The sequence below is a fragment of the Prionailurus bengalensis genome, chromosome A2 (assembly GCF_016509475.1).
Source record: "Prionailurus bengalensis isolate Pbe53 chromosome A2, Fcat_Pben_1.1_paternal_pri, whole genome shotgun sequence".
NCBI classification, from domain to species: Eukaryota; Metazoa; Chordata; class Mammalia; order Carnivora; family Felidae; genus Prionailurus; species Prionailurus bengalensis.
The window spans coordinates 1,686,574-1,702,370 of NC_057348.1; the positions used below are offsets into that span (position 1 = coordinate 1,686,574).

Sequence of the window (15,797 nt, forward strand, 5' to 3'; positions counted from 1 at the left end):
TGTGAGGACGACAAGGGCAAGTGCGGTGCCCAGGGCGCTTACCCACAGCAACGGCGATAAGGATAATGTAACGCAGATCGTGTAGGACAGAAGCCACGTGGAAGCAAATCCAAATTATTGCCAGCAGGAGCGGTGGCTCCCGGGGTCGGGGCCGACTCGGGCTGCAGTTGAGGCGCCGCAGCATCCTCGGTCCCTCCCCCAGATCTCATCCTCACGGCGTGCACGTCAGAGCCTCCACGGGGGAAGCGGCTGGACGGGGGCCACGTGGGGTTGTGGGGGCACAGCATGGCTCCTGGGGGAAATTTACTGTCCCTTCTTTCTCCTCCGCTCCCAAGAAAGGTGTGAGGACTGCTTCTGCAGAGCAAGCGGGGCCCCTGACGGTGCTGGAGACACCTGCTGCCTGCGGCTCGCCTGTTCAGGGCAAGGGAGGAAGATTCCAGAAGGCTTGGCTAATTGACTCTGTGCTTTTTCATTAGCAAGGCCCTTCTTTATATGCAGGAGTGGGTGGAGACTTTCACATGCGTGTGTGTGTGTGTGTGTGTGTGTGTGTGTGTGTGTGTTAGTGTGGAGGGGTCGCTGGGTCGGGGGATCTCACCTGGGACGATCCTGCCCCCAGACACACTGGGCAGTGTCTGGGGATGGCTGTGTCTGTCACACCCGGGCAGTCCTGGCACCAAGCGGGTGGGGCCCGGCCTGGTGTCTGCAGTGCCAGGGACACAGGTCTAGGTCACCTTGCAGCCGTTGATGCAATCACACACAGAGACCCCCCGCCCCACCCCCCACCCCCGGCTCCTGCTCTGCGGCTTTGCCTCTGGGTCCCCCTGCCCCACACCGGGACTCTCCTAGAAGGACGACAAACAGACCGTCTACTCTTTTCCTTGGTTGGTCTCAGAAATGCCGAGAAAACCACCCAGCACAGGAAGCTGCCCAGGCGGTGAAACGAACGGGAAGTATGTCTTTCTGACTGTGACTGGCCCTTCTGGGGAGCCGCCGGGCAATCCCCTCCCTGGGCACCTCTCTTGGAAGTTTCTCTGTGCTCTGTTTCTTGGAACGAAACTGGGCTGGCAGCTACCACTCGTGCCCTCTGCCCGCTTGGGGCCGTGCAATAAAATCCAGCAGATTCAGACGGTTCGCATCCAAGCCTGACCGTGAAACACCATAAAACCCTAGAGCAGCCGTCCCTGTGCCCTTGGCCTGTCCTCCGCCGGAAAGCAGGGTCCCAAGCTGTCACCACTTCAGGGAGACACATCCACGGCTCATTCTGTTTTTTTCTTTTTTTCTTTTTCAAACATGACTGATAAATAAACATCACTTATGTTCAGTTGAAAGTTATCCTTACTTTCGGTATGTATGACAGGGTCCCCCCACCCTGCACTGGTGACATCAGGCTGAGTCACTCCCTGGGGGCTGTCCCAGGTGCTATGGGGGCTGAGCAGCATCCCTGGCCCCCACCCTTTATGCCAAGAGCACGGAGTCGTGAGGGCCACAGATGTCCCCAGACACGGCCCACCGTGTCGCTCCCACCCCCTTTCCACTGAGAACCACACTCTAGGATTACTGAGTTAATCCCCCACTGTCTTCGTTTTAAGGAGGCATTTTTTTTTAAACATAACTGCCAACTTACTTTTTAAAAATTTGTTTGCATTGGCATAATAAGCATACAGCACCTGTAAGTTTAAGGTACAAACATTTCCACTCCCCACCACCCTTCCCTGGCCCAAGAAGGACCAGAGGCATTCATGCAGGTACAGAACAGAAACACGTCACAGGACAAGTAATGAGGCATCAGAGGTGGTGTGGGGGGCGGGGAGGGGTGATCCCCCAAAGAAACCATGGGACGGGTCGCAAAGTGGGGAGGGTGGTTCTGTGCGGGACAGTTCCGGGTTCATCTTGCGGGACAACAAGGTCTGTTGTGGCGACGGGGCGGATACCGTCGCCCAGATTCACGTTCTCCTGGACACTCACCACGTGGCCTCATTTGGAGAAAGGGTCTTTGCGGATGTGAGATGTCAAGGACCCTGGGGTGAGGTCATCCTGAATGGAAGGCGGGCCTCAAATCTGACAGCTGGTGTCCCCTCAGAGAGGGGAGGGGGTTTGGCTCTCAGACACACAGGCAGAGGCCATGGGACCACAGAGACAGGCACTGGGGGGACGTTTGGAGCCCCGAGAAGCTGGAGGAGGCAGGACGGACCCTTGGAAGGGAGCAAGGTTCTGTGAAAACCCTGATTTGGGACTTCTGGCCTTCAGAATGTGAGAGTATACATTTCTGTCCTAAGCCACCAAGTTTTGGGTCATTGGTTACAGCTGCCCCGGGGCGGGGGGGGGGGGGGAGAATTGGGTGCAGGTGCATCTCTCTGTAGGTGTGACATGCCAGGACCTCAAGTGAGAAGGGTCCCCCTCTCCCTGTTGGACTGGCAGACTCAGGCCACTTGGGGAAACGCCCGTCTCCACCACCCCCCCTGCCCCAGCAGGTGCTCCCACCTCTGTGCGGTTTGCATGGGAGGAAGGGTCTATTGGTTCCTTCCATCCAGGGCGAAATCCAAGGGCAGTATAGACATCTGGGACTAGGAACCAGCCAGCACAAGGCTCCCACAAGCCTCGGAATCACCCGGGGGCTTCAAGATACACAGACACTGCATCCTGCCCCACAGAACGTGATGCAGTTGGCATGGCATGTAGTGTCCTGCATGACTCCCCAGGGCAGCCGAGGTCGGGGACCGCCGAGTGAGGCCAGTGCAGCGTCCCACAGGAAAGTGAGGCCTGGGAGTCTGACGTGTTCTGTGCTCCCGGATGGTGAGGGTGGGGAACACATGCAAAGGTTTAATGATAGTAAGAAACAGAAGTAACGAAATAAAAAACCAAATTCCTGCCCTAAGGGAACTTTCTGGGTGTCTGTGTGTGGGGATTTTAAAGATACACAAACAGGTGATTACAGTGTGTGAATAAAGTGCTAAGTTATAAATATACTTTTCTTTTCTGTAAAAGGCCAGAGAGTAAATAGTTTTGGTTTTGGGTGACACATGGTCTCTGTTGCAACGATTCAACTCAGTTGCCACCATAAACAACATGTAATGGGTGTGCCGTGCACCAATAAAACTTTATTTGCAATGACAGGCAGAGGGCCAGATTTGATTTCCTGGCTGTAGTTTGCAGAACCCTGACCCAGAGGGATGAACAGACCCTGAAGTGAAGGAACGGCAGCTCCTTATGGGTTTTCTATCTCTTCTAGAAATTCCGTTCCTGGGTATCCACCCAGGAGAAATTTAAACATGCGTCCACACAAAAACGAACGCACGAATGTCCACAGCAGGATTATCCGTAACAGGCAAAACACAGAAACAACCTAGATGTCTACCAACAGTGAATGAATAAGTAAACTAATACACACACATACACACACACATACAATGCAATGTCATTCGGCCTCGAGCAGGAGCCAGGCGCCCACACCCGCTGCCCCCGGACGGACCCTGAACACACGATGCTCAGGGAGGGAACCAGACACGAGAGGCCACATGGGGTGTGAGTCCACGTGTGTGAAACGTCCAGAACGGGCCCATCCACAGATGGGAAGGGGGCTCGTGGGTGCTGGGGGCTGGGGGAGGGAGGAGTGGAGTATAGGGTTATTTGGGGGGGTGATGAAACTATTCTGGAATCAAAGAATGGTGTGATATAATTGCACAACCTTGTGAATGGGCCCAAAACACTGAACTGCATACTTTAAATGGGTGAATTTCATGGCACGTGCGTGATATCTCAATTTTTTAAATTTATTATTATTATTTTTTTTACACAAAAGGAGCTAAGTAGGGAGTAGGCCTCCTGGAGCAGACCGGGTCCGTGCACAGAGCTCAAGGGTGGAGCTGGAGACCCAGGGAGGCCCATGTGTAGGCAGTACTGAAGTTCAGGCCAGGATGGGGGTAGATGGGGGGCGTGGGGGTGAAGCCGGGCAAGTGTGGAGAATGGACTCTGCTGTGAGGAGAACTGGGCCTCTCACTGGGGCAGAGGGAAGTTTCCACGCAGGCAGTGATGTGTCCAGGGTGGAAAGGACGAGGGCGGGGCCTCATTTTGACTTTGGAGGTCCGTCTCCATGAAAAAACACGAAACCTGCCTTGTGACCTTGCTGGCGCGAAGATAAATTCGGTCCTGTCTGGAGTGTGACATTCGTGGCTTTCTTCTGCTTTAAAAGGAAACTGAAGTAACCTGTGGGCTTCAGGGATAGGCGGAGCCGCAGACCAGGTGGGACAAGGAACCTGAGTGGCTGAGGGTGTGGGGCAGGGATTGAGGACGTTCCGAGGTTCAGGGGGGCCCCTCTGTACCCCAACCAAAGAGCAGGACCCGAGACTGGGTGAATGGGTCTCTCTCAAGCAGCCAGCAAGGCCAAGGCCCAGACGCGTCACTGCAACCAGAGAAGCAAAGCCTGCCTGTAAGCACAGAGACGCCTTCTCCGGCGGAGGCCTCTGGGGCTTGGAGTCCGGCGTCTGAGTGAACCGTGGAGCCTCCGCAGCAACCAGCCCCACGGATAGCCTGACCTTGGCTTCCGGCCCTGGGTGCAGGGAGGGAATAAAGGTCTGTTGTTATAGCCCCCGGGGTAGGGTACTTTGTTCCAGCCACCCGAGGACACTCACAGACACCCCTGGGTGTTGGCGTGGTCTGATTCTGAGACAAGGGGGCCAGAATTTGGGCCACGGTGACCCCCAGCCACTTGCTTCCTGACGTCAAGGCTGAGGACTGAATAGAAACTACAAAGCAGGGTTGGCACGTTTCTCCTGTAAAGTGGCTGGCAGTCGAGTCACGTCACAGCCGTTCACTCGGCCCCTGCCGCAGGAAGGCAGCCCTGGGCGATGTGAAAATGAACAGGTGTGGCCGTGTGCCAATAAAACTTTATTTACAAAACACGCTGCGCGGGCCACACTCTGCAACCCTGGTCTGGAGGTTCCACGACCCAGTTATGTGTTGACCGTAATCACTTCTGGGGCGCGTTTCCCTAAAACACAATTGGCCTTTGCCATCGGCAGATGTATCTGTCCTTTGGTTTCTTCTCTTTTATCTCATTCACGTGTTGTCTGTGGCAGGTTTCACGCTGCATCAGCCACTGGGGTAGTTGTGACAGAGACTGGCCCACACAGGTGGAAACAGTCAATACCTGGCCCTTTCAGGAAAGGTCTGCCTACCCACCTCCGATGGAGTCTGTCAAGCTCCAGCAGAAGGGGCAGGCGGCTCAAAAGGAGAGAAAAATGGGACTCTCCTCGGAAGTACTGGATGTGGGTGGGCTGGGATGGTCTGCACCGCGTGACGGGGAAGTTCCCCGGACACGTCTGCGGGATGCTGTTCCCCGGACACGTCTGCGGGATGCTGTTCAGATGTGCAGGAGTGAAGGAAGGGCGTTCTCAGCTTGCAAGGACTTGGGAAATGAGCATTTACAAAGCCTTTCTGGAAAATGTCCTTCACGATGCAATCCAGGCATCCGAAGACGCATTTACACACACAGACACACACACATACTGTGTGTGCACATGTGCATACATAGACATATACTTACATACACACAATTACACACTACACATAATTATATATACACAAATACACATGTACACATAGTGCATGCATACGTGCACGCTAACATGTACATACTTACACACACACAGACACAACTCATCAATGGGAGAACCCACGGTATGAAAGGCCTAGTGGAATCCAGGAAACAGAATGAAGTCTGTCTAAGTGGGGGGGGTGATAATGGCTCGTGACTGTCCTAATTCTTGAAGGAAAAGTACAGGAAACGATGTATGATCTGTAGTTGTACTAGACCCCTGCTGACATCTGGGGTGTCCCGGGTGCTGTGGGAGCTGCACAGCCTCCCTGGCCATCGCCACCCCCGTGTGATGGCGTCCCACACACCTGGGGGCAGATCACCCCCCGTTGGGAACGGGGCACTTGGAGCAGTGTCTGAGGGGGTCATGCAGAAACTGAGTGGGCCTCAGGTCGGGACAGATGCGTCCCTTCCTGGAGGGAAGCTCCACACAGTGGATTTCCTGGCACCTGTCAGAACGCAGGGGCAGCAAAGGACCTGGACCCATGGAGAGAGACAGCCCCTGAGACAAGCCTCGGTGGCACATGGAATGTACTAGAAAGTTTTCTAGGAATAAATGACACCCTGACCCCAGTAGGAAAACGGCCGAAGCAGGGAACAAACAATTCGTGCACAAAAGAAGCCCAAACACGTAGAGATGTTCAGCTTTAACACACATCAGGGAAGTGGTTCACGGCTGACGCCTGTCTGGCCCTCAGACCGCTGAGGATCTGAGACCACCGCACCTGCGTGGGCCTCCCTCGTGGGGGCCTCTCCTGCACCGGGAGCCGAGGGCCATGTGGCCAGCCGTCGGAAGGAAACCTGGAGCTGGTCGGAGCAGGCTCGGACCTGCCCACGGACACTTGGTTAGAGCCCATTTTGTCCACAGCACAGGACAACCACCTTGATGGCCTGGGGTCCGCCAAGTAGAAGGGTGGGCCGGGGGCGTGCCACCAACTTCCTGCTCCCAGGGCCCCCAGACTCCCTGGATCCATGGGGGGCTTCCCTGGTCCAGGGGACATCCCGGCCAGAGCCCTCTTTCCTGCTCAGCTGCCGGGCGCGTGTGGGGTCCGGGGCGTGCGGGCCTCGGGCCCCGTATCTCCCTGGCAGGGGCTGTCCCTCCATGCAGGAGGAGCTCTGGGTGAGCCCCCCGGTGGGGGACCCTGACACAGGACCCCAGACCAGGGCCTCCTCCAGCAGCCACGTCTTCTCACAGTCCTGGAGGGCGGACTCCAGGTCAAGCCCTCTCTGGATTCCTTCTCTGGCCCGGGGAGGTCGGGCTGCTCCGGGGCCGTGTGGGTCAAAGACTGCCCTTGCCCCCTGCGCTGTCTCTGCTCCTTTGTCCTACGTCAGCTGACACGACTTACGGGTGTGTTTCTGGACTCTGTCTGTCCGTCGCCCAAATCCATGGCTGCAGCTCCGACCTCCGCCTTGGCGCTCTCGGACAGCGCCCCCGCCTGGGCCTTCCGCCCTCCACCACCCTCACTCCCCCCGAGGCTCCTGGCAGGCCCCCCTCGCTCGTGCCCACGGCCCCCTGTCTTCTCTCCTCCGTGTGCCTGTGTCCAAACTGACCTCTTCTTACAAGAACACCAGTCTCTGGGTTTGGGTTCTCCCTCATCCCCAGCCTTAAGTTACATCTGCAAAGACCCTATATTCAAACAGTCACGATCTGAGGTTCCTGGCGGACGGGAGGTTTGCAAGGACACCCTTCAACCCATCACACGCTCTGCGCCCGTCGTTGGTGGGGAGGGTGAGCGATGCCCCCGGATGATCCCTGGGGGCCCCCGTCTGCGCTCCGGGGTCAGATGGTGGATGTGGGGGAGCCCCTTACGGGCCCACCTGCTACAGCTTTGCTGCCTGCTCCCTGGAAGCTTCTGGTAAGAGAAGGCCCTTCCGGTGGGTGCCCTGAGCTCACGGAACGGGTGGGAAGACGCCCCCCACGTGACTCTTGCTTCCTTCCTGCCCACCCTCCATGGGCGATGCAGCAGCAAAGTCCAGAGAGCGGGTGTCCCCCAGTGTTCCTGCCGCTCAGCACAGCCTCTTGAATACCTCCAGTGCTGGAGAGCTCAGTCCCTTCCTGAACAACCGCCCAAGCCCTCGCAACGCACTGGCGGGGTCGGAGGCCAAGCCTTGACGCACGCTGCCGGCGGGGGTTCCGAAACAGCTTTAGCGAGATAAAGCCCACACACCTTACACCTCACCTGTCTGAAGTGCACAGTCCAGTATTTCCATGACCCCACAAAGAAACCTCGTACCCTCAGCCGTCAGCCCCTCACCTCCCCTCCTCCCCCAGGCCCTGGGGACCCCTGATCCACTTTCTGGTCATTTCTGCAGGCAGGGCTTTAAGCTGGCACCACTCCTGTCCGTCACACAGCCTGGCAACAAATACAGAAGCTACTCTCTCCGACACGATCCTGCGAGACTACAGCGCAGCTGTGCGGAGCAAGGGGGACCCCCGCGGTCGGGGTGACGGTTCCCGGAAGGGCGCAGGTGCTCACAGGGGACGGGCCTCCTGGGTTTAATGGACACCTTTCCCATCACAGCTCTCAGCAGCTGGTTCCCACCGGGTTTCTGCACAGATGGCGGAGGCCAGGCTAATCGGAGGGAAACAACACTGGGAAGACACAGCCCCTCCCCTCCCCTCTGTGTGTCCTTGGAGAACCATCCACACATGACATGGATGCCCCCCTCCTGGGGTTCTGTGTCTGGAGAAGCTGGAGAGCAGGGCACGGGAGTGGCAGACCGCGGTGGCAGAGGCCAGCGCTGAAGGGGCCACGGCTTGAGCTCTGCACCCCAGGAGAGGGGACGCTTCCTTTGCACCCCTGAGCCTGGAGCCCAGCCAGCAGCCGTCGCCTGTGCTGGGTGGAGTCTGGGCAAAACCCACCGCCCTCTCCCATCGCCTGTACCCGTACCCGCCCTGCCGCCCTGCCTGAAGCCAGCCAGCACGGGGCGGTGGACTTTTCTCGGTGCATGCTGAGCTGCAGCGTGGGTGAGACTTTTTCTCCCAGAAAGCCCACTTTTTTGATTTAATTTAAAACTTAAATTCTGGTAAAATGCACGTAACACAAAATTCACCATCGTAACCACGTTCGGTGCACGGCGCAGTGGCACCGAGCACACTTCACACCGTTGTGCAGCCGCCCCCACCATCCGTCTCCAGAACCTTCCATCTCCCCAAACCGAGACTCCGTCCCCATGAAGCATGACTCCCCGCCCCCTGCCATCTACTCTGCCTCCGCGGACGGGACTCCTCTAGGGGGTCACGCGGGACGCGTCCTTCTGTGCCCGGCTCCTGTCACTGCGCAGTGTCCTCCAGTCTGTCCACATGGTGGCAGGCGGCAGGACGCCCTGACTTTCCGAGTCTGGACGAGACTCCGGCGTGTGGATGGATGCGCTGTGTTTACGCTTCGTCTGTCGACAGACGTACTTTGCAGCTACCATGAACCCGCTGTGAATGCGGGTGTACAGGTGTCCCCTCGAGGGCCTGCTTTCAGTTCTTGTGGGTGTAACCCTGCAAATGAGGTTGCTGGATCCTACCCGCTTGAGGAAGACCCGTGCTCCCAGCGGGCTGTCGTCCGTAGCCGCCCCGTCCCCCGTTCCTGCCAGCCGTGCACGACGCCTTCGGCTTCTCGGTGCCACACCTGCTCTGAGCCATACTCTAAGCCGAAGCGTGGTGTCCTCATCTGTTAGATGGGCTCACGGCTGCCCCAAAGGCCTGAGGCCCCCCTGAAAGACGGCGTGTGTTGGGCTTTGCTTTGCTCCCGGGGGAAAGGTCGTCCCTGGGCTGTTGGGAGCCAGGGAAGAGGTCCTGGTTTTATTTTGTCGTGTGTGTGGGGGTGGGCGTGTATCTGGGCCCTCCTTGAGGACGGATCTAGAAAGCCGCCAGGAGATGAGCAAACCAGGACAGCCCTGCGCACACGCACGCACACTCAGGCACGCGGATGCGTGTCCCCAGAGCAGGGGCCGCGCCAGGCGGCACCGGGTGACGTGCAGGCATGTAGCCCGGGCCGGCCGGGCGGTCAACGGTAAAACGGACGTGCCTGGCCAGTTCCAGCTGCGCGCTCCGTGCAGCCTGCGTGTGGGGTGCTGGGAGTCTGCAGGGGCCGCGGGCCGCTCCTTCCTGCAGGGCAGCGGTGGCTCCCGGACCCGTGCAAGCCTGGCGGGGCGAGGCCGCCGGCTCGGGAGGGACACAGGCCAGAAGCGTCTGCTGCCAGTCGTCACGCACCTGGAAAACGGGAGCCTGGCGACGCGTCTGTTCCGAGCTCATACACTCCAGTCACCTGGGCCCCGGGGTGTGCAACACTCTGTGTCCTCGGGCACGCAGGCTGGGCCCTGGTCGGCGGGTGGGTGTGCTTTCCATGCCGTGTCACGAATCACCACATACGTGGTGGCTTCCAACACCACCCATTTAGTGTCTCAGTTCTGGTGGCCAGGAGGGGGGACACAGCCGGGCGGGGTCCCTGCCCCAAGGCCCCCTAGTGCCGGCCGGGGCTGCTTTCTCGCCAGAAACCCCACAGAGGACGGCCTGTCTCTGCTGCCTCCGCTGGCTGGCACAATCTGCCTCCCCGTGACTGCAGGAATGGGGTCCCTGCCTTCTTACTGGCTGTTGGCTGGGGTCATGCTCCGCACCCAGAGACCGCCCCGGGGCCCTGGCCATGGCCCCTCCAGGATGCCCTCATAATGTGGCAGCTTTCCCGGTCACGGCCAGCAAGGGAGACCGTGACTGAGAGGCTGCTAGTGACCTAAGAGTCTTACGTGACCGAACCTGCTTACGGCGACGTCGGTCTCCTTTACCACACTCCCCTGGGTGGAAGCGATCTTGCCCACACGGAGCGAGGGGAGATTGCACAGGCATGGTGCCCGAGGGGAGGGTGCTGGTCACGGAATAAGGTGTGCAGAGTGCCTGAGACCATCTCCCGGGGCCCTGAGGAGGGAGGTGCCCGAGGTGCTGGGCTCCGAGAGGGGAGACACCCGCCGGGTGGTCCCTCAACTGGGAGGCAGTCTGGGCTGCTATGTGCATTATGGGTGCATATAACTTACGTGTGGCGTGCGCACAGATTGCGTTTACGTACACGTAAGTCAGATATTATGTACACTATGCACTTACTTTATGAATAAACCTATGAAGCGGGGCAGACCTTTCCTACAGGAGGTGTCACAGAGAGGGGAGTTTCAGCGGTGAGGTTCCGAGATGTGCCAGAACATGCTGGAGCCGGGCCGGGCCCTCGGAGAAGTGCCGTGGAGCCCGAGCACGGGGGGGAGCCCCCCACGCCCCTGCACTTGCCCCACACTTGACTTTATAAAGCTGTGTGGTTTTTTTCTATTTGAATCTCTTCCAGACTCTTACTTCGATTCTCTATGAAACGAGGCAGCATACGAACAATTTAACACGTGACCGCTCTGGGGCGCGTGCGACAAGCTACTGGTCTCGCGGGGCTGAGAGGGCTGGCATGTCTCCCCGGGGCTCGGCTCCTAGAGGGGACCCTCAGGCCCCGTGACTGTGGAACCCAGAGGGCCGGGCAGAGAGGCGCCTGCTCACTGTCCCTACAGACACCTCGGCACTGCTGACGTCAGGCCGGCTCATTTTCTGGGGCGTCCTGGGCCCTGCCTGCTCGATGCCAGCAGCACCCCCAGCGTCATCCGGCCCCAGTGTCATCAGTGTCAGGTGCAGAGACATCATGGTGCAGGGTTTCCAAGTCACAAGCCCGGGAAGGGGTGGAGTGGGGCTGGAACCCGTGCCTCCTGCTTCCCAGGTTGAGGGGTGCGGACCCCAGCCTGCGCCCTGTGCATGGAAAACAACCAGCCCTGGCCACGTGCCAGCGTCACTTGTGTGCTTGGGGCCAGGAAACGGCTGGAGGGACGGTTTAGGGGAAAACATCCTGAGAATGCAAACCACCAGCCCCCGCCCTGGCCCTCACCCGCCCACCACGGCCTACTCTGGAGGGACCCCTGATCCTGGGGTCCTGCTCCTGCCTGGACGGGTCTGGGTACAGAGGCCTGGGTGGTGGCCGCCCAGATGCATGTGACACGCTGTGTGGCTCGGGGTTGTTCTGAAACGTCACAGAGTTAACGAGAGAAAAGGAGGCCCCTCCCAGCGGCACTGGCCACCATCCCCGGCCGCGGGTCACCCTGTCCTGCACAGCAGCTGACTGGGCGGTCCCCTGGAGTGCTGATCAGTGACTCACCAGGGACCCTACCAGGACCCAGCTCCCCAGGCTGGCCATTGAGCTGGTTGAACCAGCTGACTGGCAGGAGGGGGACCGCGGGGCTCAGGGCCTCTGAGACCTGAGCACACAAGCTGGGAGAGCCTGGGAGCATTTAGGGCAACAAGGTGGGGAGACAGGGAGTTCTGCCTCTGGGCACCCCCTCAGGGACACTGGAGGAGGGGACACCCATCCGAGGAGCTTAGCAGAACAAAGCGGGGGGTCGGCAAAGATGCTTTCTAGGCATGGAACAAGCGAACAACAGGGGTGCGAATCCCTGCCCTCGGTAACTGGATAAGCCCCTCGGTGCCACCGTGACAAAACACGTGTCCGGTGGCTTAAACCCACAGCATGCTGTTCTTTACCGTTCTGGAGGTCAGAAATCCAGAACGGGCCTCCCGGGGCTAACACCCAGGCGTGGGCAGGGCCGGTTCCCCCGGGGCCCCAGGGAGCCCCGTGTCCCCCTTTTCCGGCTGCCAGAGGCGCCGCATCCTGGGCCCGCGGCCCCTCCTCATCCTCACGGCCAGCAGCGCGGGGTCCGCCCGGCTCTCTGCCTCCCTCTCGTGAGGACCTCGTGAGGACGCCGGGCCCCCAGAGCACCCAGGGTCGCCCCCGCCTCAGGGGCCTTGACAAGGTCCTGTCTGCTGCGTGAGGGAACAGGTTCACAGGTCCTGGGGCCAGAACGGGACCATCTTTGGGGACCATTATTCTGCTGGCCACGCATACTGCTCCAAGAAGGATTTTTTTTAAATGACACCATCATCAAGATGTTACAGCACCTGGTGGGACCTGTGCCCAGGCTTTGGGAACTCCTCATCTCTTGGATCCCTCACCCTGCCCCAAGCCCACCCACCAGCCTGCTCACAGCTGCCAGGCTGCCTTTTTTTCCAACTCAGTTCAGCCACGGCCTCCTCCAGGAAGCCTTCCTGGCCTTGCTCTTCTCTGGGCAGGCTGCCTCAGCGTCACTCCCTCCTTGGCCACCCCGCTAGGCTGCCCTGGGGCTTTGCAAAGTTTGCAGCCCAGTGTCCGCCCCCCAGAAGATGCTGAGTAAACGAGGAGCCACGAAACGAGCGGGGTGACGGGGCTGAATCCCCTCCCCACCCTCTGGTCCTGCATCCATGACCCCTCGGGCCCCTCGTCACGTGGAGGGACAAGGCGGAACACACGCCTGAGCGTCTTGGGGCTCACCTGTCTTCTCGCCCCTTTGGCCCCTATCTGGCCACAGGGAAGGCCCGGCATGGGCCATGTGGACAGCCTCAGTGGCCCCCACAGCCGGTGCTGGCTTGGGCAATTCCGGCCTGACAAGCCGTTAATTTGTGATTTGACCCCAACCCCGACAGAGGTTTTCTTAAGGATATAAAGTCCTCGATAATGAGACAAGAGGAGAAACAACAAAAGGGGTCTCAGGGGCAGAGTGGACTGGGTGCCAGGCGTCAATGTCCTCACTTGCAAATCGCCCAGGACGGCTGGGGAGCGGTCTCTGAGCTCCCCAGCCACAGGAGGCAAAAGCACCCGCTGCTGTTGGGTGGGGGCGGGGGGCTGCCCCACTCACCCCCGAGTTCCCCAAATGCAGTGGCAGAGGCACACCGGTGCTCAGACTCCCGGGCGGCACATGTGGCTTTGTGCCCCACCCTGTGGGGACGAGGCTTCCTGCTCCGTATTGAGGGGGACACCGGCCTTTGAGGGTGCAGACCCTGAGACATGCCCTTCCCACCCCCAAGTGCCTGGCCGGGTCCCACTCACTCCTCATCACTCATCAGATGCTGGGTCAGGGTGAAGCACGATTTGGTACAGGACGCGGCTCTGCCCGTGGCCGGCACAGCTGGGGGGGCGGGGTAAAATACTGAGGTTTTTACAAGGCGCCGTGTGGCCATTAGGCAGCTCGTGCTGGGGAACGGTGGGTGTTTGGGAGGCAGTGGGATGGCGTCTGTGGGAGCAGTTTGTGGAGGGCCCTGTAGGTGGCCTGTGCCCTGCCGGGTGCCTGATGTTGGTTCTGTGACTCCCTCCTTAACACAGGACAGCAGCATCCTCCCAGGAGACCTGTCCGCTGCCTCCTGTGGGGATTAGAACTTTGGTCTACGGGATTCCTAGTTTACCACCACAAGGCGAAAAGGCAAAATGAGAAATGCTTTGCCACAGGAACAAGAGACAAAATACTGAGGTCCTTAATATATAAAGTTCTCAGGCAAATCAATAAGACATCACATCAACTAACCAACTTAATGAATGTGAGATCCTGAAATAGTGTGGATGATAGAAAAAGCTCACTGGTGGTATAATTTGTGAAATTTGCATCGGTTCTAGGCTTTGGTCAGTAGTATTGCAGGAAGGTTGACTTCTGAGTTCTGATAAGTGTTTGGTGGTCACGGAAGATGCTAACCAAGAGAAAGCTGGATGAAGGGTGTATGGGAATTCTCTGTACTGTCTCTGTACCTCTTTTGTTAGCTGCAAAGTCTCTCAAAATTTTAAAAATGTCCTGTTAACAACAGACGTAAGCAACCTACAAAAAGCATCATAAATGGTCACAGATTAAAAATGTTCCACTCTCTCGTAATCCAAACATTGTAGATGACTCAGGAGATGTTCCTTTTAGCCGCTGATCCAAAGAGACCAACAAGCCATGGCACCCGGACACGATGAGGGGTCCTGGAGGGGGCACGTCTGGGAGAGTGATGGGGCAAGTGATAGAACTCGGACGCAGATCTTGGACTGGATGAGACGGTGTTGATGTGACATTTCCCGATTCTGCTGTTTCCCGATTTTCTGGTTATGTAAGAGAATGTCCTTGTTCTCAGTAAATGCCCAGCACAAGATGTGGGGGCTAGGGGACTGGCATCTCCAAGTTAATCTCAAACAGCTCAGAAAGATCGATATGCAAACACCTATAACCACGTATACGCAGAACCGTATGGGTACAGAGGCCCCACAACTGTGTCCGTGGCAAACATTGCTCTATGCATACGTATGTATGCAACCTGTGCGTGTGCAACAGAACACGTGCACACGCACGCACACCCACACGGCATGCACGCACAATACATGGGCGCAAGCTTACATGTGTGCAGACGCGTGCACACGCATGAGCACGTGTGCTTGTGTGCACACACGTGTGTATGCACAGAGAGGAAGAGAGAGAACAGGCCAGCGGGGCAGGCAGAAGGGCTGGCACCCCAGCGGCACACGGAGGGGGTGTGGGTTCCTCACACTGTTCTTGTAGCTTCTCGGTAAGGTTGAAACTACAGCAAAAACAAGCCAGTCTGGAAGGGACTCCAGCAGCTGTCTCCGGGTGAACTTCCCTAATTTAAACAAATTTTTCTTCTTTTATAAAGTTTCTTTATTTTTGAAAGAGAGAGAGAGAGTGCCAGCGGGGGAGGGGCAGAGGGAGAGGGAGACACAGAATCCGAAGCAGGCTCCGGGCTCCGAGCCGTCAGCACAGAGCCCGACGCGGGGCTGGAACTCACGGACCGTGGGATCATGACCTGAGCCGAAGTCGGACACTCAACTGACCGAGCCACCCAGGCACCCCTAGGTGTTCCTTTTATAAGTAGGAAATAAGAGCTATTTTTAAAAGCCCTGACCTTTTGGCAACTTTACAGACTGCGAACCGGGGGCTGGCCAGCGTCCAGAGGGCTTGGGGACGGCACCGGACCTGGCCAGCGCTCAGCCCGAGCTCAGCCGGGCCCCTTATTGGTGCAAGTGCTGGGGCTGCTGGCATTTCCCACCTTCTAGAGCAACTTTCCTGGTCTCTGATGAGTCTCCCACTTGCTCAGCAGGCCTGTAAATTCAGAGTGAGGGCTGCACACGGGAGCCACCTGGGGTGACACACTGCCAGAGAACTCGGGCCCCTGTGAGCCCAGAAGAGGCCGAGAGACAGGGAACAGCGGGAAGGGGATGGGCCGGCCCGGGGACACATCCCAGTCCCAACGGCCACCTGCCAGGGGGCCTTGGTCTCTGAGACTCAATTTCCTCAGATGCGAGGAGACTGAAGTAACACGCCGCTCTGGGAACTCAGAATAAATACT

The 15,797-nt window shown here is 58.3% G+C and overlaps 1 protein-coding gene across 1 annotated transcript in view; it reads right to left on the reverse strand.

The window, feature by feature from the left end:
• Positions 1-15,797, reverse strand: part of GNG7 (G protein subunit gamma 7) — a 118,803-nt gene that overhangs the window by 33,086 nt on the left and 69,920 nt on the right. The gene's annotated exons all lie outside the window — the stretch shown is intronic.